Raw genomic sequence first — 16,316 nt, 5'->3', positions numbered from 1 at the left:
GAAAGGGATTTCCTCTTTTGGGCTAGCTGAATGATTTTGAGGCAACATCAGGCTAAGAAGACCTCTGCTATCTGACGTAATTTTACTTAGTAATTTTTGGGGCACTTGATTGATCTTGAGATATTAATTTTTGTATAAAATAAGGGTTAAATTGACAAAACATGGTACTGGTTATTTTTCTAGTTCTTGCTTTCAGTTTTGTAGAGGAAATCTGATGTTTCAAACTGGGCTATTCTATTGAACTTCTAAAAATTGCCTTCCACTATCAACAAGACCCGCCCTTGGGTGCCATTCTCAGGGCTGCAAAATTACCCTGGGCGCAGGGAGAAAATCTCAGCTTGTGGTATGTGCATCTCCCTTCATCAATCTGAAAGCCAGGCCAGTTTACTAGACACAGAACAATCTAGATTTTTGGAAATCTTGCAAGACATTTGAATAAAACTGGAGGCACAGAGTGACTAATAAACTGGATGAGAAGAAAGTGTATAAATTTTATCTCTAACACCAAATGTAATGGAAAAGATCTGGGGGATTATCTGAATGGGAAGTTTAAGCTTAAACTTGTGGATTGTGAGACTATGAAATTAAAATAAAACCAGCCAAACACACAAAAAAAAGAGGGGTCATACACTTGGGGTGGAATAAGCTGCTTCAGTCCCTTATGGCATTTCATACCAAGAGGGTTTGTTCTCTGTGGCAGTGGGGCAGCACCTGCCATCTCACTGCAGGGCACAACAGATGGTGAAGAGGAAAACTCTGCTCTGCTTTTGGTGAGTTTCTGGGCTTTCTTCTTTTTTTCTATTTACATGGCAGGGAGATAAAACAGCTCAATGAAAGGGCAGCATTTCTATCTAGCATTTTGTTAAGCAAAATACCCAGAAGATTGTAACTCATCTGTTTTGTTGAAAACGCAGGTGAAGGACAAGAGGTGATTTATTTTTGTGAAGTAAAATAGGGAACTGTAACTTCCTGCAGCAGGAAACTACCATCTACAGAAAGAAGGTTGCAGGGTAGCATCTGAGCTGGAGCTGGGACTATGGACACTCAGAAACAGCAGGAGGCTGAGGAGGGAGGGAGCAAGGCTAATCTAAGATTCCCCTGTTCTTATTCCTTTGTCCTTTAATTCCTTCTCTCTGTAATAACCAGTAATTTTCTTTTCTTGTGGATTGGTGTAATACCCACTGCCATGCAGGTATTGTTCTGAATGAATTATTTTAGCTCAGTTTCAAATATGGCACTGAATTAATCCATGATCCATGATTTCAGATCACTTAAGGAAAATTAAAAAAAAAAAAAAAATAAAAAGAGGTATCTCCACGGTGTGTGGCATGGCTGTGCTGCCCCTGGGGCACCCCCCGTGTGCTGTGTGTCTCCCCATCTGCAGGGCTGTGCAGCGTCCTGGGAGTGGCCAGTTGTGCTCTGCCTCATCTTGGCAACAGCTGGGCTTGCTGAAGGGCTGCCCTTTGCTCTCAAATCCCGACAAGGCATATGCTTGTGGTAGCAGGGAAAAGAAGGAAAGGAGGGATGCTTTGCCAAGAAGAAGATAGTTAATGTTTACACAAAATCATCTGCTGCACACCTTCATGTAAGAAGTCCACAGTTTTTCCAAAAATGCTGTTGCTGAGAAGGGGAGAAGCTGCTTAAAGCTTGTTTTTCTTTTTGGCTGCAGAATGAACATTCACCATTCCCTCTTGGAAATACTCCATACCTGACCCTGAGGAGAAATATTTATTTCTCTTTGCCCTGGACCAGCACATGTGGCCATTACTTTTGCAGCCCCTTCCAAAATTTCCTTGGATGAAGCAGGACTTGACTCTTACTCAGGAGTGGGTCAGCACTTCTTAGACCTGTTCTCTGACACAAAGACTTTTTCCTATCAGAAGATATTTTCTGGCCAACATTCCTTCTTCCAGACTGGAATAATAATAAATGGATGGCTCCAACATTTTACTTATGTCTCCCCACACCCATAAGATTTTTAAAAATCAACTTCCAGCCAGGAACTATTGAGATATTTAATGTTTAAACAGCCATTTTTCTAACTGTGCCCTTCCCAGTGGTTTATTCTCACAAACTGTCTGCTTTCATTGTTGTGCAGGGTAGAAACACAAGCTGACAGTTAGCAGTCTGACAGTAAAACATCAACTGGAGCAGTAACAACCAGGTAACCTGGCATGATGCAACCCATAGAAATTACTCTCAGATGTTAGTTTGGTGCTGGGCAGAGAGGGGAATAGCATATGTACCTTCATGATATTTAAAATACATATGACATTTAAGATTTTAACTGTTTTCTTAAACTGATCTGATATTACTTTTTCTAAATTTTAAATTCAAGACAAAGACATCCCTGAGCTTAGAAGAGACAAATAACCTTCCCATCATAGTCTAGGAGGGATGCATATTTCAGGGGCTTTTTATTGGTACACTCTGCTCAGCTCTCCTCCTTCCTCCCCTCCTGCCAATTGTGCAGCTACAGAGAGTGATGCCAGGTCTGTGCTCATGGGCAGTGACGATGTGTTACAAGGAATGCTGTGAGGATCTGAAAGTCTGCACTGCTCTGGAAATTAAAAGTTGATGGGCTATGACTGTACCTGGATTATGATTCTTCCTGAAAACTGAGAAAGTGGAAACCAATGAACACAGACACTAATTTCCTGGGAAAGAGAGAGTAGCTTTACATTTTCATTTACATTTCTTTACATGCAGATGTGGGGGGAAAAAGCTCATTTGAAGTATGTGAATATCCAGCCCTTCAGTCATGCCAGTTCTTCTGCGTGCACTGGGGCAGCTCCTTGTTCCTGTTCTGAGTGGGAAGAAAGTGCACATAGTGCTGTTTCAGGGCATTCGTGCTCAGAGTTGCTCCCAGCAGAATCAATGGGATTGATGTTGTTATGAAAGCAGCAGTGAGGCTGTCTGCTTCTCATCAGGTGATGATACAGAAATCAGGAAGAAGTCACATTTTCTCTTCTTATACAAGAGAGAATGGCAGTTACATTTTGTTCTTTGCCTTCCTTTTAGCACATCTTTAACTCTTTAACTTTACTCGGCTCTTTGACAACTAGTTAATTTTTGATAAATAAAACATGATTTTTATCTTGATCAAGTCAACTTTCTGTACTGATTGCTGGGCTTAAAATGCTACAAGTCTCTGCATGAATCACAAGGAGACAAATGCCATCTCAGATTTCATGGCTGTTTACAGTAGGGCTAATATCAAATCCTTTATCCAGCAAAACACATTAGCTCAAAACTCAGAGGACTAGAAAAAATTACTTTGCTTGATTAGCTTTAAGCTGACATGTCTGAAAACATCAAACAAGAACCAGTCTGCTTTTGAAATTTGTTTCCAGTTATAGAACATGACCTTCTGGATTCCCAGCAGTATCACATCCTAACTTAAAAGAGCTGCACTTTCCTCTCACCACAAAGGTGCCCCCACAGACTCTGCTGGGTAGGATAAAACCACTGGAGACCCCTGCTGAAACCCTCCGTCCATGTTAAGAGGTATGGGGAATCAGAATGATCAGATGAAGATGTAGAGCACAAATCCTGTGAGGAGTGGGTGAGGGGGCTGGGGATGTTTATCCTGGAGAAGGGGAGAATCAGGAGAGACCTTATCACTCTCTACTGTTACCTGAAAGGAGATTATCATAAAGTGGGTGTCAGTCTCTTCTTGCAAGGAACAAGCAACAGAACAAGAGGAAATGGGCTCAAATTGCACCAGAGGAGGTTTGGATTAGAGATTAGGAAAAATCTCTTCACCAAAAGGGCTGTCAGGCACTGGAACAGGCTGCCCAGGGAAGTGGTTGTGTCGTCATCTCTGGAGATACTTAGAAGATACGGTAGATGTAGTGCTTAGGGACATGGTTTATTGGTGCACTTGACAGTGTGAGTTTAACAGTCATCCTTGATAGTTTTAAGGTATTTTCCAACATAAGAAATTCTATGATTTTCTGATTATAATTCTATCTCTTTGTCACCCATACCTCCAACCCTTTCAGAAGCAGACTCACCCAACAGAGACACTTGTACAACATTTTACTTGAGGTGAAGGATATTCCTTCAGCAGGCATTATCTTGGCAATTGAATTGTCTGTATTGTTCCCAAATATGGGATTTTTCAAAAGAATTTTCAAGATATTCTGGCAGAATTTATCTTTACACAGCGCAAGCCAATGCTTGCACATATTACACAGTAGACAGGTAATGAGTGGCCTTATCTGAGCCACAAGAAGGGGCAAAGCACAGACCTGCTGGCCCAGGCAGACTTATAAACCAAACTGGGAGATGCCATCTCCCTATGGTTTTTTTCCTCACTGCTGTCTTCATGTGAAAAGATTGACAACAGTCCTCTATCATGAGAGCTGGCAAGAGTTCTCTGCCAGATGTAGAGCATTGAGTATGGAAACAACAAAGGTCCAAGGTTCCAGCACAGAAGAGGGGAAAAGATTTCCCTGCAAGATTTCGTTTATATATCTTGGGCTTGCTCAGGGTCTCAGTAGGGAAGGTGGCAGGCAAGCTGTTACATGACAAGGGGGTAGGAAAGGAAATAAAAAACCTAAAATTATTAGATGTTTCTTTTTGGGGATATGAAACAGAACTGTGTTGATTTAAAGTGGGCAATCTTCTCTCCAGCCTGTATAGCACTTTCAAACAGATGACTTTAGCTCATACAGGTTTTAGTAGACTGAAGTCATATAAAGAGGCAAGAACCAAGAATATTGCAGAATTTTACACAGTGCAGAACAGACATCCAGTGGTTTTGGTTTTGGGTTTTTTGGGGGTTTTCTTCTGTGAGTATTCTGTGTGTTTATTTTTCATTCCCTTTAGCAAAAGTATCAATGAACAGAATTTGTAGAACCAGGCATGAATACACTTCTCTCAGACCCTTACAAGTGATATACTGGTATTTACCCAGTCAGGATAACCAGGTCAATTGTTTTTGGCACAAATCCATAAGCATCAGTTCCTCTGTCTGGCAAATGCTGTTTTTGTAGCAATCGTTGGGACTGCTGTCTAGTCGACTTCCAAAACTTCCTGATAGAAAACAAGGAACAGATTTAGCAAAATAGTCAAGTCCACGTAGAGCAAAAGCAGTCATTTGAAGCAGGTGATGATACAGATACAAAGTAGTCCAGGGAACTGCTAAAAATATCTGCAAAACAAATATATATCTCCAGTTTACAATAGGCGCAATTTTCTCCAGTGCCAGAGTTTAAAAGTGGAACCTATTTACATTGACAGCAATCTTTAGCACACAAGGAAATATCATCCTATGACCTGCTTTGGTTTTGTCCTTATCCTTTAATATTATCTGCCAAACTTAGCTATAACATCCAATATTTGGATGGAATATCTTTGGAAGAAGTTATATGATATATAACTTATTTATATATTGTGTGGGGTGACAGCTCATGAGTTACAAGAAGTGCAATGCCTGATGAAATCAATTTGCAACAAATTAATAAGTTTAATTTTCTAATAAATATATAATCTTTATACAAATAGACATAAAACCATAAAATTTAGTGTTCACCAAGCTTAGAAGACTATCTGCTCTAAATTTTAGTCTTGAAAAGCGAGCAGGTTTTTTTATAGTAATGTGCTCTGCTTTAGACAATGAAGAATATGCTACAAAATCAAGTTTTCTAAGACACTTTGTGAACTTTTTCCCTGAAAACTGTTACCAGATTTTAGTCTGCAAAATTTGTCAAAGAATGAAATAAATCCATATTCCAAGGACTGGAAAAAGGGCTGGTTTGCATTTTAATTTTAGGCAAAGTACCAAAATATGCTTGAGTTCTGTATTTGCACTAGTAATTTAATAATCTAAGTCATACTTTCATGATGCTGATCTAGAAAATGGTCATTACAACTCAGGAAAAAGATCTTGGAGTTGCTGTTGCCAAAACCAACTCAGTGTGCAACACGGACAAATAAGACCAAAACACCTCGGGCATCATCAGGAAGGATGTTGAGAACTGGAGATGCTTTATTTTCTGCTATTTGAAATCTCATGCATCTTCATCTCAAGTATCGCCTGAAATCCTGCTCTTTCATCTCAAGGAGGATTTAGTGAAGGTGAAAAAGGGCAGCTACAATGTTCAAGAGGTTAGAGCAGATGCCTTTAGAGAAGAGATTAAATATCTGGGATTGTTTAGTTTGGAAAACAAGGTTTTGTGATAAAATGAAGATAGTGGATACATTGAGTGAGGAACTGTGGACCTAGGCTACTTGATCAAATTAGTAGAAGATCAACTTTAAGTTAGTAAAAGGAAATACATTTGTTTTTCACTGGGCATCAGACTTCTGGAACTTGCTGCAGATGTTGCCAGCAGATCAGAAAGGGGTAAGACACATCTGTGAATACTAGAGGTAATAGGCAAGGAGATGCCCTCTAGCATCCCAGAAAGGGTAAAGGAATGAAGAGTGTGTCCTCACTCAAATGCACTTCCCAAATCACATCTGCTTTCTCACTGTTGAAAAAGAATACCATGCAGCATGGGCCAGTGGTCTGACTCAGTAGGCACCAGTTGCAGTTTTATGCTGTAGAGCTGCTCCCTGTGCTGGAGAGGATTTTAGTGCTTGTTGTACAATGCTTTTCTAAAAATGAGAGCAAACAAGCTGACAATGTAACAGGATGGGTTACTGAAATAGTAGCTGGAACTTTTCCCTCCAGGAAACACGAACATTCCTGGAAATGCTTAGAAATTTTTACTAGCAACATATTTTCCCCCATTTTCTCACCATTGTTTTGAAACAATAAGAAGTGATACACAAACCATCCAAATGTAAGGAAAGAAGTGTCACAATACTGTACATGTCCATATAATGCAGTGAAAAGTGTAACCTGTATGAGTAGACAAGTCCTTGTGGGTATTTTCCTTCCTGTTCTCTTCTAACATTTCATGTATCTGTCCCAATTTTAGTAGGTTAACACTACTTACTCTCTAAGTCCTTAGTTTTCATTTGCCATCTTTTGTAAAAGCCATCCAGTCTCATCTCCCTGAGTCTCAAAGCAGCCTGCTGGAAGGCTGTTGCCTACCTTTGATATGAGATGAAGAGTGGAGCTTGAAGAGTGAAGAAGCCTAGCACACAAGTACCTGTTAAAATCTTCATTACTCAAATATGTCTCCTGATAGCATTTCCAGACCTTTATACTTGGATTTCACATTGAAAATATGAAGAGAAAATAACTCCTTGTTTATGGGCAAAGAAATTCACACTATCCTGTTGTGTGAGTCCTGTAGGCAGCAGAAGAGCTTCTAGAGTGTGAATTGTTTGCTCACAGGCTCTTTTTTGTGCAGTAAGTGCATGTGGTCATTTCCATTTTTTCCTCTCATGCATACTCCACTCATGCATCTCTTCACTTATTAAATGGAGGATGATCATAGTAGAATTTTCTGTGCTGCCCCATAAATAATAAATAATAAACAAAGATGTGTGAAGATAGGCATGAAGGATATTGGTGGTTTGCCATTTATTTTTCAACAAGCAGCCAGATATCTCCTGCCACTTGTTGTGAATTTTGCCAGGTGAATTTTATGGCTGTCTTGTTGATTACTCTGTGTCTTTGTTCACATATATGTGGGAAACACTAAGTTAATTTAAGGTGGGATGCATGTGGGTTTGCAGACAAAAACCAGCTGAAAGCAAGACAGTGAACTACTAGTGCAGATGACCTGAATTCCTAACATTTGCTACTTTTTTCAGACTTTTGCCAAAGACCCTTGATTTTGCAACTTTCCATTTCCAGCCTGATGACAACTACTATTCAACCTTTTCTCTTGCAGCAGAAACTCAGAACTATGGATCAGTGTGCTCTTACTCCCAGTTGCAAATATCCTTACATAGTCTATGGTTCACTGATGCAGACATTGTAGTCTATGGTCTATGACTATGTGATAAAGAAATATTTAAGTTCAAAAGAAAACATTTCACACTTCTGACCCAAAAGTGTCCCAAAAATAAAAGTTATATTAATAAAGGCTGGACCTTCCTATATGAAAGCATTCACAGGACCTTCAAAGCATTCACTCCTCTAGGGGAAGACAGCAGGTGACATACAAATTAAAATTAAGTGGTCTACAAATCACTAAAGTGTTCTTTCTGTTTAGCTGGGGTTTTTTTTTGTTTGGTTTGGCTTTTTTCATTGTTTTAATTGCTGCTAAATAAACCATTAAATAATTTAGTTTTTTTGTAATATATTAAATGTTGACAGATTAATAGACAGAGCTACTCTGTCTTCTGGATATTCTTGGCAGACCTTGTGCCTACCAACATTACTGAAACTGTTCTTCAGGCTTCCTTGCTGCTGCTGAAAAGGAGAATAGGAGTAGGACTCTAAGGTATGTCCATGCAGAGCAACCGTCACAGTGTCATTCTATGTTTTTCACATTTACTTGGTAGGTCTGCCAACAGCTGGCACACTGAAGAGATAATCTGTGATTCTTAGAGCAGTGCAAGACAGTGGCCTCAGAGGAAGGATCTCTGGGTTGAAGTGGGGCATCTGCTGCAGTCCTTTGCTTTCCAGGCACAGAATGGTTTTCATGTCACATAGAAGTAGTTGAGAATGTGATAAGGTCTCTGCTTGTGCATGAACTTGTTTTCTATATGGACAACACCTACCTTGAGACATATCTTTGGTCTTGCTATCTGAAACTGCAGTAGATCCAATGAATGCAGAAACTGGGCATCTGGATGCTTCAGGTGAGATTTATCCCTAAACCAAAGCTAACAGAAATCTCAGACTTATGCCTTTCCTTGGAATTTCACTGGGGTTTTGCAAAGCAGGCTCAAAGTCCTTGGAAGTGATGCCCAAAATATAACAATAATAAACCAAAAACATCTGCTTCCTGACAGAAAGTAAAATTAGAGGCAGAATGGACGTGGAATGGAGACAGGTGAGGAGCATGGTGGAGAATCCGCTTGCTACTCTCACTGCTGCCAGGAGGACATGGGATGGCTGTACCTGCTTCTGATAGACATCCTCCCAGTCTTCCTCCCTTGCTTTGCAAAGGGAGCAGGCACAGCTGTCTCTGGCACAGCTGAAGATGCCAAGGATGTTTTGTTGCTGCCCACAGTATTGTGAGTCTTTGTTCATAGTCAGAAATCACTGGGGTGCTCTGGCTTAAAGAAAAAAATTCTTTCTAGGGTCTGTTTAATCCTGGCTATGTACAGGCGCTCATTCCACATCATCTATGGAAGGCTTTTACTGGTTAGCACTGAGGTTTGTTTGCCTTTTTGAGCTTGGTTTTCATTGTTTCTCAGAAGTGTTCTTTTCTCTTTAGGTTTGTCATTTGGCAAAATGGTTCATGGCCACTGTCTGTCTGGGTACAAGGACTGGACCACAACTTGCAATTTCTGAGCTCATTTCCTAGATGAAGCCACAGATTTTATGCATAAGTTTAGGAAGTTACTTCAGCTCATCCAGGCATCATTTCCCCACTTGCATGTAGCTTTCCACTTCCACTTCAGTAGAGATTGCTACAGAATCTCAATTTAGATGTGAATATGTAACAGCAGAAAGCATGACCCTCTGGTTACTCGAATTACTATTTGAAAAATAATGTTCGTGGTAATGATTTTTTAAAATTTCAAGCAGTTGAACACCAAAGGTCAGAGTGCAGCATTAGGTGCAGGCTTTGTGCAAACACTAATTGCACACTGAAACAGTTACAGCTCCAGTATGTTTGTCCCTTACCCTCTTTCCCAGTTAAGCCCTAGAAGTTTGAACCAGTCACTGAACGCAAGCTGCTGACAGAATAGCAATAATGTGTCCGTCCGTCTCTTGTTGCCAAGACCAATTAGATTCAAATGTCCCAAACATTTCCAAGAGAATTAACATGTTGGCACTAAGCGGGGGTTCACAAGAATTGCACAGATGCAGCTGGAGCTGTTTTAAGTGCCATGGCAATGCAGGCATGTGGCAATGTGGTAGAAGAAGGCAGGCATTTTGGGCCATGACACCGTGAGCCACTGGAAGAAATGTCTGTGGCAATGTGCCAAACTGATGGTGTTGAACCTGATATGTTTGCAGTTTGCCAAGATGCCCTGTTTCTTTCTCACTTTGTTTGTTTCCCTTTCCTCTGTGCTGGATGGAGCTGGCTCTCCCTGTCTCTTTCCTTCCTCAGCAGCGAAGCCCATTCTCTTGGCACACACTGCCCACAAGTCAGAAATGGTTTGTCCCTTTGCAGCTGGCAATATGGAAATTTTTGGCCCTCAGCAATGCTATCCAAAGTGCATCCTGCTTTTAGCATCTGCAGCAAAGGGCATGCTGTGGAGCAATCAAGTGTGCATGTCCAGGGAAGGGATGAGGAGCCATACATTCATGGGCTTCAAGTGGGGGTGCAGTGCAAAATCCTGCTCATGAGTACCAGCAGCAAGCCAATCTCTGGCCTTTCTGGAAAGAAGACAGGGCCCATCTCACCCAAACCTTTCTGTCTCCATATGGAACTTAGAGGGTTTGGACCATGGTGATTTTTTCTGACCCACAGAAGGCTGATCTGGGGGAAAAACACAGAGTCTTCAAGATATGAGGCAACATCTAGGTTTCAATACTTTTGGTGGAGAGAAGGACTCTCTCCAAAATATTTCTAACATCTCAATTTTGAGGGACACTTTCCTATAGTGAATTCCAAATCACTCTAAAAATGAGTTTGTGAAAATTTATATGTAGGGAGATCTCTATGAACAAGAACAGAGAAGACCAGAGTTCTTTTGAAACTCACTGCATGTGCCACCACTGATCCATTGATGGGGAAAAAAGTAACTTTTTAAGCATTTGGCACTGAAAAATTTCCCTAGAAACAAAAAAAAATTTGCTAATATTTTCAAAAATGCCTACTTATTTGGGATTTCACAGTTCTGTCTAAATCTAATGTCTAGTATGAGCAACGGCTTAAGAATCCTGATTTTCCAAAAGTCCTTATAATTCAGTCTCTGAAAAAATCTGTTTTGTAGATATACAAAAATGGGGAAAACAGTCCTTTTTGACTAATGCTTTGATAGTGTCCTGGACAAGCCTTGCTGATAAAGTGTGACCTGCAAAGCAGCAAGAGTAAATCAAGATCATCTACATCACTTTTTATGAGAGGTATGATGAGTAGCTGGAAGCAAAATAAACCACAGAATTATGCCTGTATGGCATGGGAAATGTTGCCCCAAGGAAATTAAAATCTGCACACAATTGCAAGTATTAATCCCCACCTTAGACACTGAAAAGACCCTTGAGTTTCCCTTTGGCAGAGCTTCAATTTTTGAGAAGTTTTTGTGTGTGCACAGTGCTTCCCTGGTAGACACATATGGATCTGCGCCCTGCCTGTACCTGCTCAGCAGGAATGTAAGCAAGACAGAGACACTGCTCTTTTAGCAGCTTGATCTCTTGAAATCGCCCAAGGAGAAGCCATAAGAGTGTTTCTTTTGTCTCTACACTGTATGTGCATGCTTTGTGGCAGAGAAAGGAAACTGTGCTCACTGCAAGTGAGCAAGAGAGCTCACTAAGAACAGAGAATAAACTCCTTGTGACTCAGAGAAATGAGAAGTAACATAAAACAAAGGTTAAATTTGCAAACGTGCCATTCATTCACTGTACAGCAAATGAGGCTGGAGCAATCACTGAGCAAAAGCATCCAAGACAGATGACGTGACTGCAGTCACGTATGCTGGCATTTATTTTGCCTGGTTAAAGCGCTCATGCTGTTCACGGTGCTCAAGAATTGATATGGAAAGGTCAGATTAATTGCAGAGCTGAGAAGAGAGCAACTCTGGGGCATTTCAGCATGTTGCAAATGTTTACCAGAGTAAAAACTGCACAGGATTCCTGGGGAGCCCAAATCATCAAACCCATTTAAGATGTGCCAGACTTGCTGTTTTTTGTTGTTTAAACTGTGTCCCAAGGAAGCCTGTGAGAAAGGACATCAGTAACCCATTTCTGGTTTTGGTTACTGTGTCATTTAGAAAAACCTCTGATTTCCTTGTGTCTGACCCTCAGTTTCTCCTTAATTAAAGAGAAGTCACTGTATATGTGTGTGTGTCTATAACAAGACTTAAATCACTCTGCAAAGAAATTTTGTATTTCTTCCTTTCTGTGGAAGAGCTAAAAAACTATCTGGAAGAGCTAAAAACCAATCAGGCAGTACCCTTCTGACAGTAGGAATAGTGCAGCTGCTGTTTCACAGCTGTGGATTTCTCCACCATGCTAGTGCTATGGCAATAATTAAAATGACAGATATAGAGCATTCATGTTTGCTTTTCTAGCATTGAGCAAACTCGGTACTGACCATTTTATAAGTGTATGAACTCTGTTGACCCTTGCCTGCACCACTTGGGAATGCAGTGCACTTAATTATTATTATTGTTTGGAACAGAGGGTTTGATCAATGCATGGTTAGTAAGAAAAGTCACGTGTACATCTGTTACCATGAAACCCTATTCCTATTCCTTAAAAAGCAGAAGAACATGGTTTCCTCATGGTGGGAATCCTGACATTTTTAGAATTGCAGGCAGGGTTAAACACTGCACTAGGTCAAACTGTGAAATTCAATAGTAAAATTCGATACACCTTTAAGCATTTTCAGGTGTGGGGTCTAAGTTCCCTGTGCACTAGTGAAACACCCCGGTTTTGAGAGGGATGGGGAGGAGGAGAAAGCACGTGTGGCTTTGTTTCTTCAGTGCTGCCACATGACAAGAAGTGGCTTAGTTTATCCTGTCAGGTGGAGAGCAGGTGGTGTAAGTTATACAGCAGAACAGCTGATTCCATGAAATGCATCTCAAAATTAGTTTAACAACCCCAGACAAGCACAGCCTGTGGTTTAATGACAGCTGAGTGAAGGTTTGCACTGTACTGATAACATCCTGTATCTCTGTGCTGGCGTGGTGTATGCACACGTACTCCTTTGCAGCCAGTAACTTCTCAACAGATTTTCACACTGGTTGATTTGGCTGCTATTTAACAAGTTTATTTTCCTCTTCCTGCCATGGCTTTATTTTTGTTGCTATTGCAGTAGTAAAATTATCCCTGATATTCTCAGAAATTCCTCATAGCACTGTTAATGTTTTGGCTGATGTTTTGCTGGATTGGTTTTGCTGCGATTTTTTTAAAATGTCACATCTGTTCTCAAAGAGCAGTTACTTAATTGGTGTACATTGCTGGATTAGATTCAGTACCCACGCATCTATTAGCAAGGTACAAAGCTGCATGGGTTGTCAGAACATACTTGAAAAAGAAATGGGAGCTCAGCTCCCAGTAGCAGAAAGGTGACAAGCTCTGCTGATGTGGGAGGTAGCACAGCGGGGTATTGCCAAGGGCAAATCAAACACACAGACCCTTCTCGGTGCTGCAAAACTCGGGCAGAAGCCAGGGAAGGCTTCTTTGCAGTGGAAATGTCCTGCTTTTGGAGACAGTTCAATCTGAATCAGGACAAAATCAATATATTGACATCTCCTATAACTTGTCTGGTATCTTCTCATGCCTATCCGATTTCTTATGCACTGGTAAACACCTATATATAAAATACTTAAGTTATATGTAAAATATATATATTATATATTTTATATATGACATACAAATAGTATACCCCAGGTTTTCCACAATGCCTTTGTAATAGATGACAATTTACTTAATCAGTGAGATCATACATCATTCCTGTTTCATGGCCTGGGGAATGGAGAAGCAAAAATAAAATGGCTTGATATAGAGGCCAGAGGTTCAGAGGTAAAACACTGCATAGAATTAAGTTTCATTTGCTGTAGTTCAGTAGTCTGTCTGCTAGGAATTGTTGCCTCTATATTTTGCAGTGATAAAATGTAAAAATATACAGAGCAATGGTATTAAAATACCAGAAATAACTCAAAGAAAAGCAATAGACAAATGTAAAAAAAAAAAATTGGAAATAAAATATTTTCTAAGTAGACACACAAAATGATCTATTCAATTGTTACTGTCACTTTCCACTATACTTGTTTTTCCCAAAACAATATCTGATCTACATTCTTGTGTGTACTTCCAGTGCTGACAGACTCCTATTTTTCCAATTAAAAAAAAAAAAAATCCAAACCTAAAATGAAACCCTTGAAATTTTTTACTAACTTCGCTTGCTCTAGGAGAGTGAAAGGAAAACATGAAAATACAGCAGGACTCCTGAAAGGCCAATTGTTTTAGGGGTTTTATTTTCTTTTTTGTTGTTGTTGTTTTCCTTTCACTCAGTGCACTTTACAAATGTGCTGTAGGCTCAGTTCATAGTAAGAACACATCTTATCCGACAAATAGTAACTGATGCAATATGATTTAAAAGTCTCCCCCATCATGCAGAAATTAAAATCCTCTCTCCAGGGACATTCCTCAAAGCATAAAGCAGAGCCTTTCTCCACATTTAAAGCATTTTGTTGTGTGAGAAATGACAATGAGCCATAAAATCTAGAGGGAAATGATTGCTGAACACTAACATATGCCCCGAACTCGTGGAGGCTGTCAGCTGCACTTCAGGCCAGGGAAATGCGGGTCCTGATCTTGTCCGGCTGGAGGGCAATTTAAAGAGATATTGCTAGCAGAGTACTTAGGCCTGAAAGCCTGCTTTCAAAATAGCAGCAGCAGATGCAGCAGCTAACAATGCGAAGGTGCCAACTTGTTTTGTTTGCAAATGCATGTCCTATTGTCCCTTTACTACCCTGGCATGCTCTTTTCTTAAAAGAGATGAGAACAATTGTCTCCACCATTACTGCGATTATGCATAAAATGGCATAAAAAGAAGATAAAGGTTGCCTACTCAGGCACTCAGAAGTTAAAAAATAATGGGATTACTGTTGCCTTGACAACATTTCTCTCTCTTTCCCCTGCCCCCAGTTTCATTCTTGGAAATGGCTAAACCACTTTGCTGAAACTCTATCAAATAATTAAATAAAAGTTTCAGTTGTGGAGAGACAAATAGCATCAGAAACTTCCTCTTGCCTTTCCCAGAGCCTGACAAATTTCTAGCCAGCTGGATAAAAGGGTTTTATGATGAGAAGGATCAGGTATTGCCACATACCTTGATGACACTTGCAGGTCCACCTGCATTTTCTCATTTAGTTTAATTTACTTTACACAGATCCCTGAAGCCTGCATTTGATGTGCACCTCTTTGTGCTGCCAGGGGAAAGACCATGTAAGCAGCAGCACGGGGACCTCAGTTCCTTTCAGCTAACCAAGGAGGGTGGGCTTCCCACCCCACTAAAGTGAAGACTAAGTGGGGTCGAAGTGGGATGAAATGATGCCGGAGGCAACCCATGCTTGGATGACCCAGATTCAACCCAAACTGATGTGCCTGGCAAATGGAAAGAGCTCTGCCCTTCTGGAGAGCATTGGAGGGTCTGCAGAGGTCCTGGGCTGGCAGCCCCTGTGGGCAGGTGACAGTGCTGGTGACATCAGGTTCTCTCTAGCTGAGCTCTGAATGAGGTCAGGCAAGAGAGTGACAAATGGCCCTGCCTTGTCAACACTGCTGTCATTGGTGCTGTTATCACCCAGCAAATGGGAGCCTGAAGGAATTTGCATTCTTGCCCTCTCCAAAGCAAGTGGCAACAGGAGCCGTGGAAGTAACTGTGTTTGCTCATACCACTTACATTCTCCTGCAAAGAAGCTCAGTGTTTGGTTTGTAACCAAAGGGTCTTTACAGATGATTATAAAATATTATGACATGGTTCATTTTTCATGCTAATTGAATTTATGATGAGGTTTCTTCCAAAGAAGGTACAGAACATTTCAGCACACACTGGCATGGCTGAAGCATTAACAAACCACTGACCTTGTGCAAAGCCCAGAAATACTGTTATGCTCCTTTTCTGTGAGGTAAAGTAGCATGCATAGGGGCTGGAAGTGGACCAGCTGACCAGCACAGTCTGTGACAAATGATCCAACAGCACTGTGATGGGGGGGGAGGACTGTGGTTTATTTAAAAACTGATTTCTCTGGAAGGAAAAAAAAGGCATAACTAAATTTGCATTTAATGGCATGTATTTTTAAAGCCAAAATAATTACAGCTGCATTAATTTTTCTTCCTTTTCTTTTGCTTGGAGCACAGTCAGCCCTTGCTTGTTGCTTAGGATTCCTGCTGAACACCTTCTTGACTCAAATCAGAGCCCTCTGGCAGGCAGCTCCTCCATTGCATCTGCACACAGCCAGCATCATTAGTTGTTCATCAGCACCGAGGCTGCTCCATCAGGTCCTGCTCTGCAATCCTATTCAGCTAAGGGGGACCAGTGATTGGCCCCACAGGTCCTAACTGGTGTGTCTGTGAAAATTTAACCTGAAGTCACAAGCAGAGTCATCCAGGACTGACT

The sequence above is a fragment of the Taeniopygia guttata genome, chromosome 1A (genome assembly GCF_048771995.1).
Source record: "Taeniopygia guttata chromosome 1A, bTaeGut7.mat, whole genome shotgun sequence".
Taxonomy (NCBI): Eukaryota; Metazoa; Chordata; class Aves; order Passeriformes; family Estrildidae; genus Taeniopygia; species Taeniopygia guttata.
This window is presented reverse-complemented; position numbering follows the sequence as displayed.